This window comes from Spermophilus citellus (assembly GCF_964194105.1).
Source record: "Spermophilus citellus genome assembly, chromosome: 6".
Classification (NCBI taxonomy): Eukaryota; Metazoa; Chordata; class Mammalia; order Rodentia; family Sciuridae; genus Spermophilus; species Spermophilus citellus.
In genome coordinates, this window is record NC_138187.1 from 133,073,960 (window position 1) to 133,089,393 (window position 15,434).

The following is a 15,434-nucleotide window of genomic DNA, read 5'->3' on the forward strand; positions in this document are numbered from 1 at the left end:
AGCAAAAAGATGGAAACTGGAAAAGAAACATTGACCATAGAGGACAGAGTAAGAAAAATCAACATATGTTTAATTGGAGTTACAAGAAAACATGAGAGAGAGAGAGAGAGAGAGAGAGAGAGAGACCATCTAAACAGAAGACAGCTGATAAGGTTCTAGAACTTATGAAAGACCACAAATCACAAGATGAATTCATTTCAAAAAGGATAAAGATAGCCCTGTTATTGTGAAACATTAGTAACTCAAAACACAACAAAAAAGCTGGGCGTGGTGGTGCCTGCCTGTAATCCCAGCTGCTTGGGAGGCCTAGGCAGGAGGATAGCAAGTTCAAAGCCAGCCTCAGCAACTTTGAGGTGCTGAGCAACTCAGTGAGACCCTGTCTCTAAATAAAATATGAAACAGGGCTGGGGATGTAGCTTAGTAGTCAAGTGTCCCTAAGTTCAATCCCTAGTACCAAAAAAGAAAAAGAAAAATATTAATGACAAGCTATCTTAAAAATTTTTAATACGTTGGAAGAAAATAGCTGCTCACCTAAAATTCTTTCCTCAGTGAGAACACATTTAAAGAGTGAAGGTAAAATACAGGTACTTTCAGGGGATAGAAACAGAGTCAAGCAAAAGAAAAATGATCCTAGATGAAAGGTCTGAGAGTCAAGAAAGAATGAAGAGCAACTGACTGGCCAATATGTGGATAGATGTAAGTGAACATTGTGAAAAACAGGAATAATTGTGTTTTTTGAAGTATAAGAATAAGAGATATAGTGGATTTTTCAAACATGTCCAAACTGAGACCTCTGATATTCCATCCTAAGCCTAATCCATTTTATTTCTCCCTATCCAAATAAACGAAAATTTCATTTCATGAACTGCCCCAAACTTGGAGTCCTCCTTGTTCTCTTTCTGTCTTTTTGCATTAGCAGATCTTGTTAGTTCTACCCAGTGGGGGGCTGAAGCTGGCCTGTATTGGTTTACAAGAGCCAATTGTTACATTTCTGGGAATCTTGGTAGGCAAGATTGCAAGATTGAATCAGGTTGCTGTTGGTAACCTGAAATCTGCAATGTTCCCTGTACTGACACCACAGCAATCAGCCCTACCCAAGAGCTGGTGGTTAAACCTGGGCCAGCACAGCTCTGGGTCACCTACAGTGTCCAGAATCTGATGGCCTCTCACTCCCTTCACGGCCACCACTCCAGTCCCAGCTAGAGCCATTCCCTCACCCAGATTATTCTAACAGTCTCCCAAAGGGTCTCTTGGTTCTGCCTTTGTTTCTCCATCTATTCTTATAAAATTGTTTTTAGTTGTAGATGGACACAATACCTTTATTACTCTATTATTTTTATGTGATGCTGAGGATTGAACCTGGGGCCTCACTTGTGCTAAGTGAGCGCTCAACCACTGAGCCACAATCCCAACCCCCTCCCCATCTTTTTTTTTTTTTTTTTTTTTTTTGATTGGAGGGAGAACTGGGGATTGAATTTGGGGCACTCAACCACTGAGCCACATCCTCAGCCCTTTTAAATTTTTATTCTAAGATAAAGTCTTGCTTCATTGCTCAGGCTGGCCTCAAACTTGTTATCTTCCTGTCTCAGGCTCCTAAATTGCTAGGATTACAGGAGTGTGCTACCATGCCCAGCTGGCCCAAAACTTTTAAACTCCCGTTTGGCTTTATTTTTCTTTGTAGTAACACTATGAATTTTTCATATTTATATACTTGTCTTTCATATTTATATACTTGTCTTTATTATGTCTCACCAATTATATGGTGCATGAGAGTGAGGCTTTTGTGTGTTCTTATTAAGTTGTATCTCAGCCCCCAAACTAAGTCTGCTATAGAAGCACTGAACAAATCATTTCTTTATGCTGACTTTAATTTGATCCACCCCAGGGCATTTGAATGTTCTGTTTTGGTGGAGGACAGCAGGGACTCACCCGAGATTCACTGGCACCGTGAAGGCAATGGGTGGGCCCAAATCTGGCAGCCTGGAGCTGAGTCCAGCCCAAGAATGTGTTTTCTTTAGTTCACTAGACATTTTAATAGAAATTAAATTGGTTGTCAACATTGAAAAATGGGAGATTTCATATTTTCAAAATCCAGATTTTCAGCTTCTCTGGAAAAATCCAAAGATCTCGCAATTCTGGGGCTGCCTCCTGCCTGGCAAGCCTCGGAGGGTCAGAACAGCACAGGCCTCTGCTCTCCACCCTGTTCCTGACCCGCTTCCCTCAGGCACGTGTCCGGGACCAGCCCGGTCTCCTTGGCTTCCGTCTGTGTGTAGTAGTGAGATTAGTAACAAGACCTCTGATCTGGCGTCAGGACCTGGGAGTTTCAGCTCCTCATCTGTGACAGAGATAAAGATGGTACCTCTATGGTTGGAGGGTGCTCATCAGACCCCCAGAGAACATCTGCAAAGGGACTGTGGTTTCAAAGCCCAGAACACCCTGAAGGGATAGGCATTCACAACACACCCACTCACATAAACACCTCATCAGAGTTGCCAGTCACCCCTCCCAGGCCGTCCTGCCTGGGGATCCCACCCAGACATCCCATGCAACACCGTCTGCCTCCCAGATCCCATCAGGCTCCCATGCAGACAGGGAGCTCAACGCCCTCTACCTTCAGCCTGTCGGAGGACCCCGACCCAGCTCGCTTCCTGGCTACCAGCTGTCTCAGCAGCTGAGTCCTGGGTCTGGGACAGGCTCGCTCCTCTGGCCATTGGCAGCTGTGCCAGCCAAGCCCTGCTGGTTAATGATAAGAGACAACCTGGATGGCAGGCAGGCAGGCCCTGGAGAGGACATGGGGCAGTGGCCCTCCCCCACCCCAACGGTGCCCACCCACACTGCCACTGGAGCCCAGTGTGGTTCCTGCCTGACACCAGGCAGACAGGAGTGTGGCGAGCTGGAGCCCATTCCCCTACCCAGGGCGGGTTTGGGGTGGGAATGCGGACTGTTCTTGGGAGGCTTCAGAAATGTGTGGGGAAGCCACAGGAATGCCCGAGGACAGGGAGACGGAGGATGCCAGAGCGCAGGGCTTCCACATGCCACGTCTGTGGGCTCTGAATCCCCGCTTTGAGGAACCGTGTGGTTACTTGCAGACCCTGTTGCCTGAGGAGAGTCACTTAACTTTTCTGAGCCTGATTTTCTCTTCTGTGAAGAGGAGACACTTTTTCCTATTTTCCAGTGTTATGAGACTTGCATGAGACCACGTGAGAATCATGTTAACGGTTCCATAGCTCCTGCTCTATGGCAGACAGGACCTAAACGCTCCACGTGCATCACCTCGACCCCTCCTCACACCAGTCCTACCTGTAAAATGAGCCATTATTATTTCCATTTTATAGATAGGAGCACTGAGGCACAGAGAGATTCAGGAACTGCCTATAAAGTTATAGGTAGTAAGTAGAAGAGCAAGGATTTGAACCCAAGTAGTCTAGGTCTGGAGTTCAAGACCCCTTTTAGCTTTTGCAATGTCACTTCTCTAGAAAACAGTGTCAGGACAACACTAAAATCTAAAAAAAAAAAAAAAAAAAAAAAGGAATCTTAAAAAAAATCAGGGCACTTGATTCCCACGTGTGGCTGGGGAAAGGGGGATTTTTGAAATCTCCTCAGTAAAGGGCACAGTCAGGCTGTCCTAAACCTCTTGAGTCCCAGAGAGGTGTCTGCATCCATGGGGAAGCTAAGACTAGCAGACAGGGAGAGTGGGGACCATCCAGAGGGCCAGTCCAGAGACTGAGCTGTGTGTGGGGTGTCTGGGTCACAGGAAGCTCGGAGAGAAGTGCACAGTCTCTAGGAGGAGGTGGCCCCAGAGGTCGAGAGCAAGACTGGTGTCACCCAGGTGCTGTGTGGCTGTGGTGGGACATGGGCCTTCCTGCTTTATACACTGGTTCCTGAATGACGCCTGTCCCTCCAACAAATTCTGGAAGGAAGATTCCACCATCAATTCCGCAGTCAGGGGCAGGATTCGTGGTCCTTAAGGCCTTGTAGCTTAGGAGCAGCTGAGTGGGCCCAGGCCCTGCCCCCTGCGCTCTGGAACAGTAACCTATGGCTTGAGTAATAGCCTTAGGGTTTTCAAAGCTCTCCCTACAGCTCTCCTCCCGGGTCAGCAGATAGCAGCTCAGGCTGGGTCTTGGGCTGGTGGCCGTGAGGAAGTGGACAACAAGAATGCCATCCTCCCTCCTGGGGTAGCTCCTCTGGTTTGGTTCTGTCAAACCCCCTCCTTACTTTGGGGAAGCAGCCGACTCAGGCTGGACTCTCCTGGGCTTCTTGGGTGAGTTTCTAGAAACTTCTTTCTGGTTCTGCCACCACTCAAGTAGGTCTCTTTTCTAGAACATAATCACATCTGTTCCTGGCTTCTCTCTTTCTGCTTCCCTAACAACGTCAGAGGGGAAGAAGACATTTCTCACCTGAACTCAGGGGGCTCAGGTTGTGAGCTGAACATGTCAGCACCCACCTTATATTTATTTTCTTTGTCCTCCAGTTACTTCTTCATGCTCACCATGCAAGTGAAGGGTAGGGACTGTGTCCTGTGTACATAGGTCTCCCTGTTACGTCCCAAAGGGCCAGTAAGGTCCTGGGCATACGATACCCATTTACTCAAACCCACTGCCTGGGTTAGGACATCAGTTCACTTGCATGACAGAAACCCAGAATAACAATATTTAAGAAAAGTCAAGATTTTGTCTCATATAAAAAGCTTGGCAGGGCTGGGGTTGTAGCTCAGTGGTTGGGCATTTTCCTCGCATGCGTGTGGCACTGGGTTCCATCCTCAGCACCACATAAAATAAATAAATAAAGCAAAGATACTGTGTCCATCTACAACTAAAAAATGTTTTTTAAAAAAGAGAGAAAGAGAGAGAGAGAGAAAAAAAAAAAAACCTTGACAGTCTGCTTCATAGAGTCCTGCAGTGCTGGGACCTCTCTATTATGTCATCCCTCTTCCCTTCTCTGCATGGCTTCATGAGACAGGCTTACCCCATGCTGACTTCCCCACTGGCAGGAAGTGAAGGGCTATGGGGTGGGAGTAGCAAGGACCATCACAGTTCATAGCCCATTGGCCACGCAGGCCAAAGGGTACGCCTAGCTGCAAGGGAGGCTGGGAAATATGGTTTTATTCTAAGAAGGCATATTTCAGGACCCAGCTGAAACCTACGTTATACTCACTAGCTGAAAAGTCTGAATTTATCCAAAAGATAAAGTCATGTGATGAAGTGAATCACATTCAGATTTCCTTAAAATAATCAGGCTCCAGGAATTATGATTCATTCATTCATTCCTTCATTCATCAAGCATTTCCTCCTCTATAAATGGGATTAGTAGTGCACCGCAGGGGGAGATTCCGAGAACACTGAATGAGCTAACACCCAGGCAACCCTTAGACCAGAGCAGCACAGAGCCCACAGAGTCGTACCAGGGTTCACTTGTCCTCTTCTTCCTTGGCACCATCCAAGGTGCCATGGGGATTAGAGAGTTGACTCAGACAAGAGCCCCACTGTCAAGGAGTTCATAATTTAATGCTTCCAAGAAATATGAATACAAAGAAAGTCCCTGCAATTGTGGCTGCCTTTGCAGTGTGTACCTCTGAATCCCCTGGGGCCTCCTCCCTCACAATTTGGATCCGCTGGCTTGAAGGCTGGGCTGGGACATCTGCAGTCCATTAAAAGCTGCACTGGAGATTCTGAGGCACCTTCCATGTACAAGAGGCTCCCAATAGAATGCTGGGTGTCATATGGATGTGGGAGTCTTGGGGAGAGGTTGACTGACTCTTCCTGGGTGGGTCAGGGGAGGCTTCCCAGAAGAGGTGCCCCCTGAAAGAGAAGGTGGGCAACACCTTTGAGACGTATCAGCATACATTACACTGATAAAATTGGGGTTGGGGGTGTAGGTCAGTAGTAGAGCATTTGCTAACATGGGTTAGGACTTGGATTTGATACCCAGCTCCACCAAAAAAAAAAAAAAAAAAAGAATTTTTTTTTTAATAGTGATGGCATTTTTCAGAACTTTCAAGAGTGAGTTAGTACATAGGTTTGGGAGGTGGGGGTACTAGAGGAAAGATGACTGGAAATCAAGCACAGAAACTGGGCTGGGCTCAGCAGTCACAAACACTCCCTTTCACCCCAAACTCACCCAATGACATGCACAGACTAAAAGCCAGCATTGACTATGACACAGAGAAGTGGGGAGACAGGGGAGGATCGAGCTTACCGGGAATGAATGAGCTCACTTTGGGATAAACTGATGAGGTTTTCACATTCAACATCTGAGTGGAACTCTCCCATGGGCAGGTGGGTGTACAGGTGTGAAGTTCAGGTGAGACGTGTAGGCTGGCAACGCAGACCTGGGTGATCTGCAGGCTGGTGATAGCTGAAGCCATGGGAGTAGCTGGGACCAGCTAGAGGTGGCCTGTGAGGTAAGAGAGGTAGAGGTTCAGGCTGCAGAGTGACATACCCAGGAGACTTAGGTGTGCTGCTTTCTCAGCACCTGGCCCCGCAAGACAAAGCATGATTGTGAACTGTGAACTGGGACAATCGGAGCTGCTGCCCAAGGACAAATGAGGGAAGGAGGAGCTATGTGGTTGTCACTCCCCCAAGTTCAGGCACTTGTGTGATTATTTTGAAGAGTCCTTGAAACAGGTAGGAATTCACAGCTTTCTAGACGAGGAGTTGGCTGCCCTGGCAAGTTGGGGAGCCAGGAGCCCACAAACTAGAAGTGGGCTCATGAGCTGGAAGTGCTCAGGGCACTCCCCTTCCTCTCTGGATGTGGTTTCTGAGAAATGCCTTATTCCAGCCAGCACAATGGGACCCAGAAGCACACCCACATTGCTGTGACAGGTCACACACACACACACACACACACACACACACACACACAGTAAAGCTCAGGGTCCTGTCACCATCTCCCCACTTGCACTTTTAATATATCTATATGAAAAACTCGAGCAAAGGATGCAAATAAAATGTACTTAGCTAGGGATTGAACAGAGGGCCTCTTTTTTTTTTTTAAGAATAGAGTTATTTGAATTGGGGCTATCATAGAAAATACCGGACATATGGTCACCATATTAAAAGGCTGTGAGTCTTTGGGTGGGGTAGGAAAATTTTCTGAAGTAGTAACTTATGTTCCTTCTCAATATTTCCTTCTACTCTTTGACCTTCCTCCTCAAAGCCTCCGGGCAGAGCTGTATCAGCAGAGCAAAAATCTCCACCCAGTTTTCATCCCCTTGACTGCGTCCTTCAGATTATATAAAAAAAAATTTGGGAAGAAAAATACAACAATACCTCCTGCATGATTGGTATCTCCTAAAACTTGGGTGAATGGATAGAGAACTCAGACACCTATGAGTTTTGGAGAGGTGAGCCTTGACCCATTTCTTGACCCAATAACTGGGCTGAGCCCCCAAGAGAGCCAAGGAACCCTAGGAAGACTTATACCCTCTGCACTAGACAGCAAATAGGAGGCAACAGGGTCCCGGAGACAAGTGTTGCGGGGATATTAAGGCAGGTACTAAACCATCAGGCGGAAATACACATTTTCCCAGGAAATCATCTCTTGTTTGTCCCAGCATGTGATGGTGCCTCAGTATCATCATTAAGTGACAGAGAAGTAACAGAAAGAGCCACCAATCTAAAGGGACCACAGGATGGGAACAAGGGCAGCATCTCCCCCTCTGAGAGGCTCACTCACTAAGGCCAGGTGGGAGACAGGTCTCAGAGGATGTTTTTACCAACAGGTAACACTGGACATCAGAGTCTGAGTCTACCCCACAAATTTTAAACAATCTTGGGAGAAAGGGGTTGATTCCTAAAATGAATGAGATTCTGCCAGCCCAGCTGACTGAAAAGTCCAAATAAAAAATTTAATTTCTTAAAGAAAATTAGAAAAAGTCACATTTCTTGTACACATGAGCTTGTGGATCAAGATCCATACATTTAAAATCATATATAGGTATATAGATTACCAAATTGGCTTTTTAAAGAACTGGCACTTTTTTAGAAAATATAAGTCAGATAGTCACTGTACTATGAACCCAAGTCTTCCAAAAGAAGAAAATGTTATTCCAACCCCACTCTTTAAAAAAGAAGAAAACAACAACAAACAAACAAGGCAGGAGAAAGGTCCACTGTAATGCTTGCAGTTATTTTCCAAACATTTCACTAAAGAAGAAGAAGAAGAAGAAGAAGAAGAAGAAGAAGAAGAAGAAGAAGAGGAGGAGGAGGAGGAGGAGGAGGAGGAGGAGGAGGAGGAGGAGGAGGAGGGGGGGGGGGAGGAGGAAGGAGGAGGAGGAGGAGGAGGAGGAGGAGGAGGAGGAGGAGGAGGAGAAGAAGAAGAAGAAGAAGAAGAAGAAGAAGAAGAAGAAGAAGAAGAGGAGGAGGAGGAGGAGGAGGAGGAGGAGGAGGAGGAGGAGGAGGAGGAGGAGGAAGGGGGAGGGGGAGGGGGAGAAGAGAAGGAGAAGGAGAAGGAGAAGAAGAAGAAGAAGAAGAAGAACAGGAGGAGGAGGAGGAGGAGGAAAGAAAGAAAGAAAGAAAGAAAGAAAGAAAGAAAGAAGAAAAGAAAAGAAGAAGAAAAATTCCCTTGAATCCAGTCATTCATTCAATTCAGGCAAATATGGAAAAATCTGGAAGAGTGAGCAATGAAGACAGAAGTCACCAGAACAGGGGCTGGGGATGGAAAATGTTTTGCAATTTCATAGCCGTTGCCACCTCTGTTGGTGTAATAGGTCATGAATGCGGGTGTTTTGGTGCCTGCTGCTAAGGGGAGCCCAGCACAGACTCCAGACACAGCCTCCCTTGACCTTCACGCACTTAATGGAGCGCCACCTTGATGTCTGGAAGAGCTGCCTCACCCTGACTCCTCTGAAGGACACCTGGTGAGTCCCGAGTACCCCTCCCGGCCCCCTCGACAATTTGTGAGATGCAGCCATGGAACCTTCTGCCAACAGAGGCCTCTATGGGGACAGGCTGCAAGACGACTTGGAAATGTTCTTGCTGAGGAAGAGGAACCAGGGCTGTTTGCTCACTGTCCCCACACCTCAGGAGGGAGAAAGGGGCTCTGGCTGCAGAAGGAGGACACACTTCCAGATCACTGGACCGTCACCCACTGGTTCATGTACCCAGGAAACCTAACCCTCAGGTGGAGGGGTTCAGTGGGACTTCTGGAGAGCAGCTCAGTTAACACCCTCTCTCAGCTCGGCCTTCTTCAGTGACTTCCCCATTCAAATGTGCCCACAGACATGCACACACAGACGTACGTGTTTAGTCTCCCCATCCTACAGAGGGTGCCTCAGGACCTCCAGTTTTGTTCACTAAGGCCAGTTTTGTTCACTAAGCCTTGCCTTCAAGAATTTTCTGGGAGCCAGACGTAGTGGCACATGCCTGTAATCCCAGCCACTTGGGAGGTTGAGGCAGGAGGATCACAGGTTCAAGTCCAGCCTCAGCAACTTAGTAAGGCCCTAAGCAACTTAGTGAGACCTGTCTCAAAACAAAAAAATAAAAAGGATTGGGGATGTAGCTCAGTGGCTAAGCATGTCTGAGTTTAATCCCCAACAGTCCCTCACCCCACCAAAAAAAAAAAAAAAAATGTGTAGGTGGTATCTTCGGAGAAAGGGTGGAAATTCCATCGTTGGAGACAGTGATGCCATTCCTGTGTTTGGCAAATTCAGACACAGAGGTCATGGCTGCACGGAGCCAGTGGAAAAGAGAAGTTGCAGCAAGGGAGTCGGAAGGTTGGGGCTTCTTCGCTCTCCTTATCCCAGTCCAGTTCCAATCCTAGACTCTCTGATTCCCAGACCTTCTGCTGAACCGTCCTCCCCACCCTGTCCAACCCACCCCACTCCACACGTCCTCCCTCAGCTTCCAGGGAAACGGTGGGGTGACAGAGAGTTCTAGACAAGTCCAAGGGAAGCCAATGGAAGGAGTGATAGAAAGAAGAAGAGAGCCAAGCTATTTCCCGGGTGGAAAGCTGGGTTCTCCGTCCAGTCCATCGGTGACCAGTTGCCCAAACTATTGCTCCTGGAAATACCCCATGGGGTGTGAAAGCAGTGAGAAGAGATTAGTGACTCAGGGTAGGAGAGCTGTAGAAATTTTGGTGGAAGATTGAGTAGGAAACAGGCCTGGCTTTAAACAGGGCTGACTTCTCCAAATCGTCCCTCCCTTCATGTGGCACCGGTTTAGTCAAAGAAACTTGCCCACAAGATGCCCAGAGAGCAGGTGGTGGAGGGGATATCTATTCTCTCAGAGACAATGGGTACGGCAGGAAGAGCCTCAGAACAGGAATCAGGAAAGCCTGCTTAGTGGCAGAGGGACTTTGGTAATCGCCTGTGTTAGTCTGTTTGGGCTACCATAGCAAGACACCATAGACGTTCATTTTCTCACAGTTCTGGAGACTGGAAATCTGGGTTCTGGTGAGGGTCCTCTTCCTGGCCTGCAGATGCCCACCTCCCTGCTGGAAGCTCACATGGTCTTTCCTCAGTTAATGCATGTGGAGAAGTTCCCAACAATCCCACTGGATCAGGACCCCAACCTTTAAAAGTTCTATTTCCAAATATAGTGACATGGGGAGTTAGGGATCTAACATATAAATGTGGGGTGAGGAGACAATTCAGTCCACAGCACACCATCTCTGAGTCTCAGTTTTGTCATCTTTATAGTGTCCTCAACAGCACCTATCTGGGGGCTTTGTCTTTCCTCTTTCACTCCATTTCAGCTCCTGCATAATGATAATCTAACTGGTCGCTTTCAGGGTCCTTCTCCCAAGCTATTCCCTTGAGACTCCTACTACCCTGTAAGGGAGATGAGGGAGGTGTTAATGCACTGTGCAGGTAATCATGCTGGACTATAGCTGCCTCAAAACCTAGTGGCTTAAAACACTTGTTAATGTATCTCTGGATTTTGTGAGTCAGAATTGGGACAAGGCTGGATGGTTCTTCTGCTCCATGTGGCTTTGTCTGAGGGCATTTCAGGGTATGACTGATAAAGGCAGCTTTAGCCACAAGTTTCTTTGTGCTTCCAGAGACCTGGGAGGAAGCTGCAAACTTCCTTGAAATTTCCAGAACATCATCTGTGCCTCACTCCACTGGTCAAGAAAGTCTCTAAGACCAACCCAGAGCTTCAAAGGAGGAGTAGCAGAGATCTGACCTTCAATCAATCACGTATCCTATATTAGTGTATTTGTGCTGTTGCTACTCTAATGAAATACCCCAGGAAGTCTATAAGGAAAAGAGATCGACTGGGCTCTTTTCAACCCTAATTCAGCTCCAGGGTTGAGAGGTCTCTACAGGGGCTAGCCTTCTTGTGGGCAGACTCCTGAGGTGGCACGAAGCATCACATGGCAAGAGTGGGGTCTGTGTGGGGAGACTGTCTCTTTCCCTCTGCTTATAAAACCACTAGGATCCAGTTACTGGTTTTACTCTAATGATCTCATTTAACCCTGATCAATTCCTAAAGTCCCCACCTCTTAACCCTAGTTGGAGTAAGTTTTCACCCTCTTAATTTCTCATAAGAGCAATATATTTTAACCCATGAAGCCCTGGGGGACACTCAAACTATAATCAAACCATAGCCATCCCCATTTTCCATTAGGAATAAGTTAGACACCTGATGATGTGATTGTTTGGAGCACTTAGAGTTACTATATACTATATTCATTTCTTAAGGCTGCTGTAACAAATACCTGCAAGTTTAATAGCTTAAAACAACATAATCCATCCTCTTATAGTTCTAGAGGTCAGGAATCTGAAATGTGTCTTAGGAGAGAAATCAAAGTCACCACTGAACTGCGTTCCTTCTGAGGCTCTAGGGGAGAACTTGTTTCCTTGCCTTTTCCAGCATCTGGAGACTGTCTGCATCCCCTGGCTTGTGGCCTCTTCCTCATTTTCAGGATATCACTCAAACCACTGTGTCCATCATCATACCAACTCTCCCGCCTCCCTTTCATAAAGACTTTTGTGATTGCATCAGGTCCACCTGGATCACCTCTCCATCTCAGGATCCTGAACTTCACCACATCTATAAAATCCCTTTTGCCATGTAAGGTAACATATTCACAGGTTCTGGGGACTAGGACATGGACATTTCTGGGGAACATTATTCTGTCTAGTGCAGATATTGAGTCAGAACTAGAGCACAGGTGCCTGGCTCCTTGCTCACGAGGTGCTTCCCATGACAATATGAGGAGAGGCTCTATCAGTTATCAATTGCCTCAAAAGCACAGCATAACTGATATCTCTAAACTGCAGGGTCTTAAAATCATAGGAGTTTATTCAGATCACAACCCTGCAGATCAGCAGGCTTTGGCTGGGGTCACAGGCAAGTCACCTTCTCCCCACATGCCTCATAATCTCTCAGTGGGCTACCCCAGATGCATTTTATGGCAAAACCAGAGGCGCAAAAGCCCAGGAGAAACATGGGGCTTTTGAAAACGTCTGCAACTGCTAATGCTCCATTGGTCAATGGAAATCATGTAGTTGGGACCAGAATCAAGCTAAGAAGTCATAGGATTCCAATTTAAAAAGTGTGAATACAGGGAGTGGTGAAAAATTGGGGCACTATATCATTTTCCTCTTTATCTCAGGCCCCTTATGACATGACTCTTAATTCTAGGTGTCAGTAAATACTAAGTTACCAATGACTGTGTGTTATGTGCTCAAGAGTCAGAGACCTTGTAGTCATACCTACATATTTATTCCATCCCACCTGCTTCTCTTGCAAGTAATTGATACTCCTCCCTCTGAGAGGCCAATTTATATATCTTCCCCTTTTCATTGGCAAGAGCTTGGGATTGTTCTGAAAAACGGAGCACAGCAGAAGTGTTACTGTGTTACTTCTAAAGTTTAGGTCATAAAAAAGGTTCAACTTTACCTGATCTTGTCTGTATGAAGCTTGAAACCAAGCCACCATGTTGTGAGGAAGCCCAAGCCACATGGAGAGGCCCACTTAAAGAGGAACGAAGGCCTCTCCCACAGCCAGCATAACTTGCCAGCCTGTGATAGGCAAACTGGGAAGTGGATTCTCCTGCCTCACACTGCAGTCTTAGTGACATTTTGATAGTAACCTCACAAGAAAGCATGCCCCAGAACTACCCAGCTAAGCCACCTCTAGATTCCTGATCCATGGAAACAATAAAGGATAATAAATGATAATTGCTATTTTAAATCACTATATTTGAGGTGATTTGTTATGCAGTATTGCTAACTGATACAAACCTACTCACGAGGCTTAGGACAAAATAGAAATAGAATTTGGGGTATTAAGAAGCCTTCACTCAGTCACTCTAGGTAACTGAGCAGACACTGATGGAATCATCAACAATATTGTAAGAATACAGTCAGAATATGCTAGGGTTGTTAAGAGGAAGGGTGGGCCAGAGATATTCTAGACACACTTCTCAATTCAAAGTTGGAACAGTTGACTGATGGTAACCCAATGTAGCTTGGAATTGGAACAAAATAATTGGAACAAAATATTTTTGACAAAAATAACCTAGGAATATAGTTAGTTTAATCCAGAAATTATCCTATGGGGCTCCCTGAAGTGACAGCTATTGTGATGGGAAAAAAATTATTATTATAAAAATGTTTCCGGTCTTTTCCATCTCCTCCACGTAGGCAAGAGGATACTGGTTTCTCCCAATCAACGTCTTTCCCTCTCCTCTCTCCAGGGAGGGTCTTGTCTTACCAGATGTTACATTTGGGGGTTTTAAGTTGAAGAATCAAGAGGAAAGAAAAAGAAGAGGAGAAAGGGTGTATGGTTGGAGCTAGAAGAAGAATTGGAGAGGCAAGAAAGGAGGAGTGCATGATCAGAAGTGGTACACAGAGATATAAGTGGGAGAGGAAAACAGGCAACGGCCTTGAGAGTGGGCAGCATGGGTGCCACTAAGCCTTGCTCTGCCCTGCCATGTAGCAGGGAGGAATGGGGTGTGGTGACTGGCTTCAGGCAGAGGAGTTGATTGGGTCGGAGGCTACAGAGGAAGAGGCTGGAAGCCAAGAAACTGTTCCTATGTTCCAAGATTGGAAGTCAGTGTGACTTATGACCTGGAGAATTTGGGCCACCCCAGGCCCAGCTGTGTCCAGATGCAAAGCCCAAAGGCTCAGGCTTGTTCGAAGCTCACTGCCCGCTCTGTGCATCCCCTGGCGTGGCTCCAGGAAGAGAGGCTTGGAGGGAGCTTGACCTATCCCTAACAGGGGGAGCTGGGCTGGAGGAGAAGCATGGGGTTTGCTGGGCCTGACAGTGAACTTAGGCGTTCAGAAGCAAGGACAAAACTGCGCTGAGCATGAGAAGTCTGTAAAGAGCTGCCTCAGTTTCCTGGAACTCCCCACGTGCTTGAGTTTCCCAAGGGCAGGGAACGGCTCTTATTCATGCTTGTTCTTCATAATTAACATTATTCCTGACAGGTTGTAATTGCTCCATGAATCATGTCAGAGGGAGGAAGGAAGATGGGGTGGCAGGGACACAAGGAAGAAAGGGGGGCAGAGAGGGCTGAGGGGGGATGGTTGTTTCTTGACTTCTGCTCAAAAATTAATTGGCTACCTAATTAAGACATGACATTTTTCTGGCTGAGACCTAATTTCTTCTGGAGGCAGAGCTGGTGTATTTCAGTCTTAAGTTTCTGGAATTCTGGAGTTTGAGTCCTGTCATCTCCCCTGGCGCCACCTCCTCTCTCGGGTGAACTGCTAATAGAGGGTCGGAGAGCCACGTGGAATCTGATAGACATGGATTAAAATCCTCTCGACACCACTGGCTGTGAGAGCTCCAGCAAGTCACTCAAACTCCTTATATAAGCTCAATCTGCTGTAAAGGAGGTGAGGCCCCTTGCTGCAGGAGGGCTAAAGGAAACGCGTGTCATCAAGTCCTGCCCAGCCTCAGCACATGGACCTCAGGGAGTGTCCATGCGCTCCTGCCTCCGGGGCATCTGGCTTCCCAGACGCTTCCCTCTCCAGCTGCCCTCCTCCACCTCTGGCCCCGCCACCGCCCGACTTCACAGGCTCGGTTCCTGCTTCCTGTAGCTGCCTCTGCTCTCTGCAGCATTTTTCTCTCTAACTCCAGTTTAGCCTCCTGGACCTCGGACCTTGGCACTGTTCCTCCAGGAGGTTCATGCCCTACAAGACGACAAGCAGCAAAGACCTCAGGGAAGAGCCACAGGAACAGGACCTTCCACCCTGGGCTTCTGAAGGGTTAACATTCATCTCCTTCCAGCTGTTGCACACCACATGCTATTTGAAGAAAAGAGAGAATAAATGGGTGTTCCTAAGCTCCACAACATGCCATCTCAGCCCCAGAGAACCCCACTCCTCCTTCAGCCTCCTGCCTTGTCCCTGTGCCCCAGCCTCAATGGCTCCCCAGCCTTCATCCCCTCCGATGCTGCTCTTCACATCTGTGCTTGGACCATCTCCCAAATCAGGGAGCTGCAGGGAGCTGGAGGAATGCAACACACATTTGTTAATGAGTGGA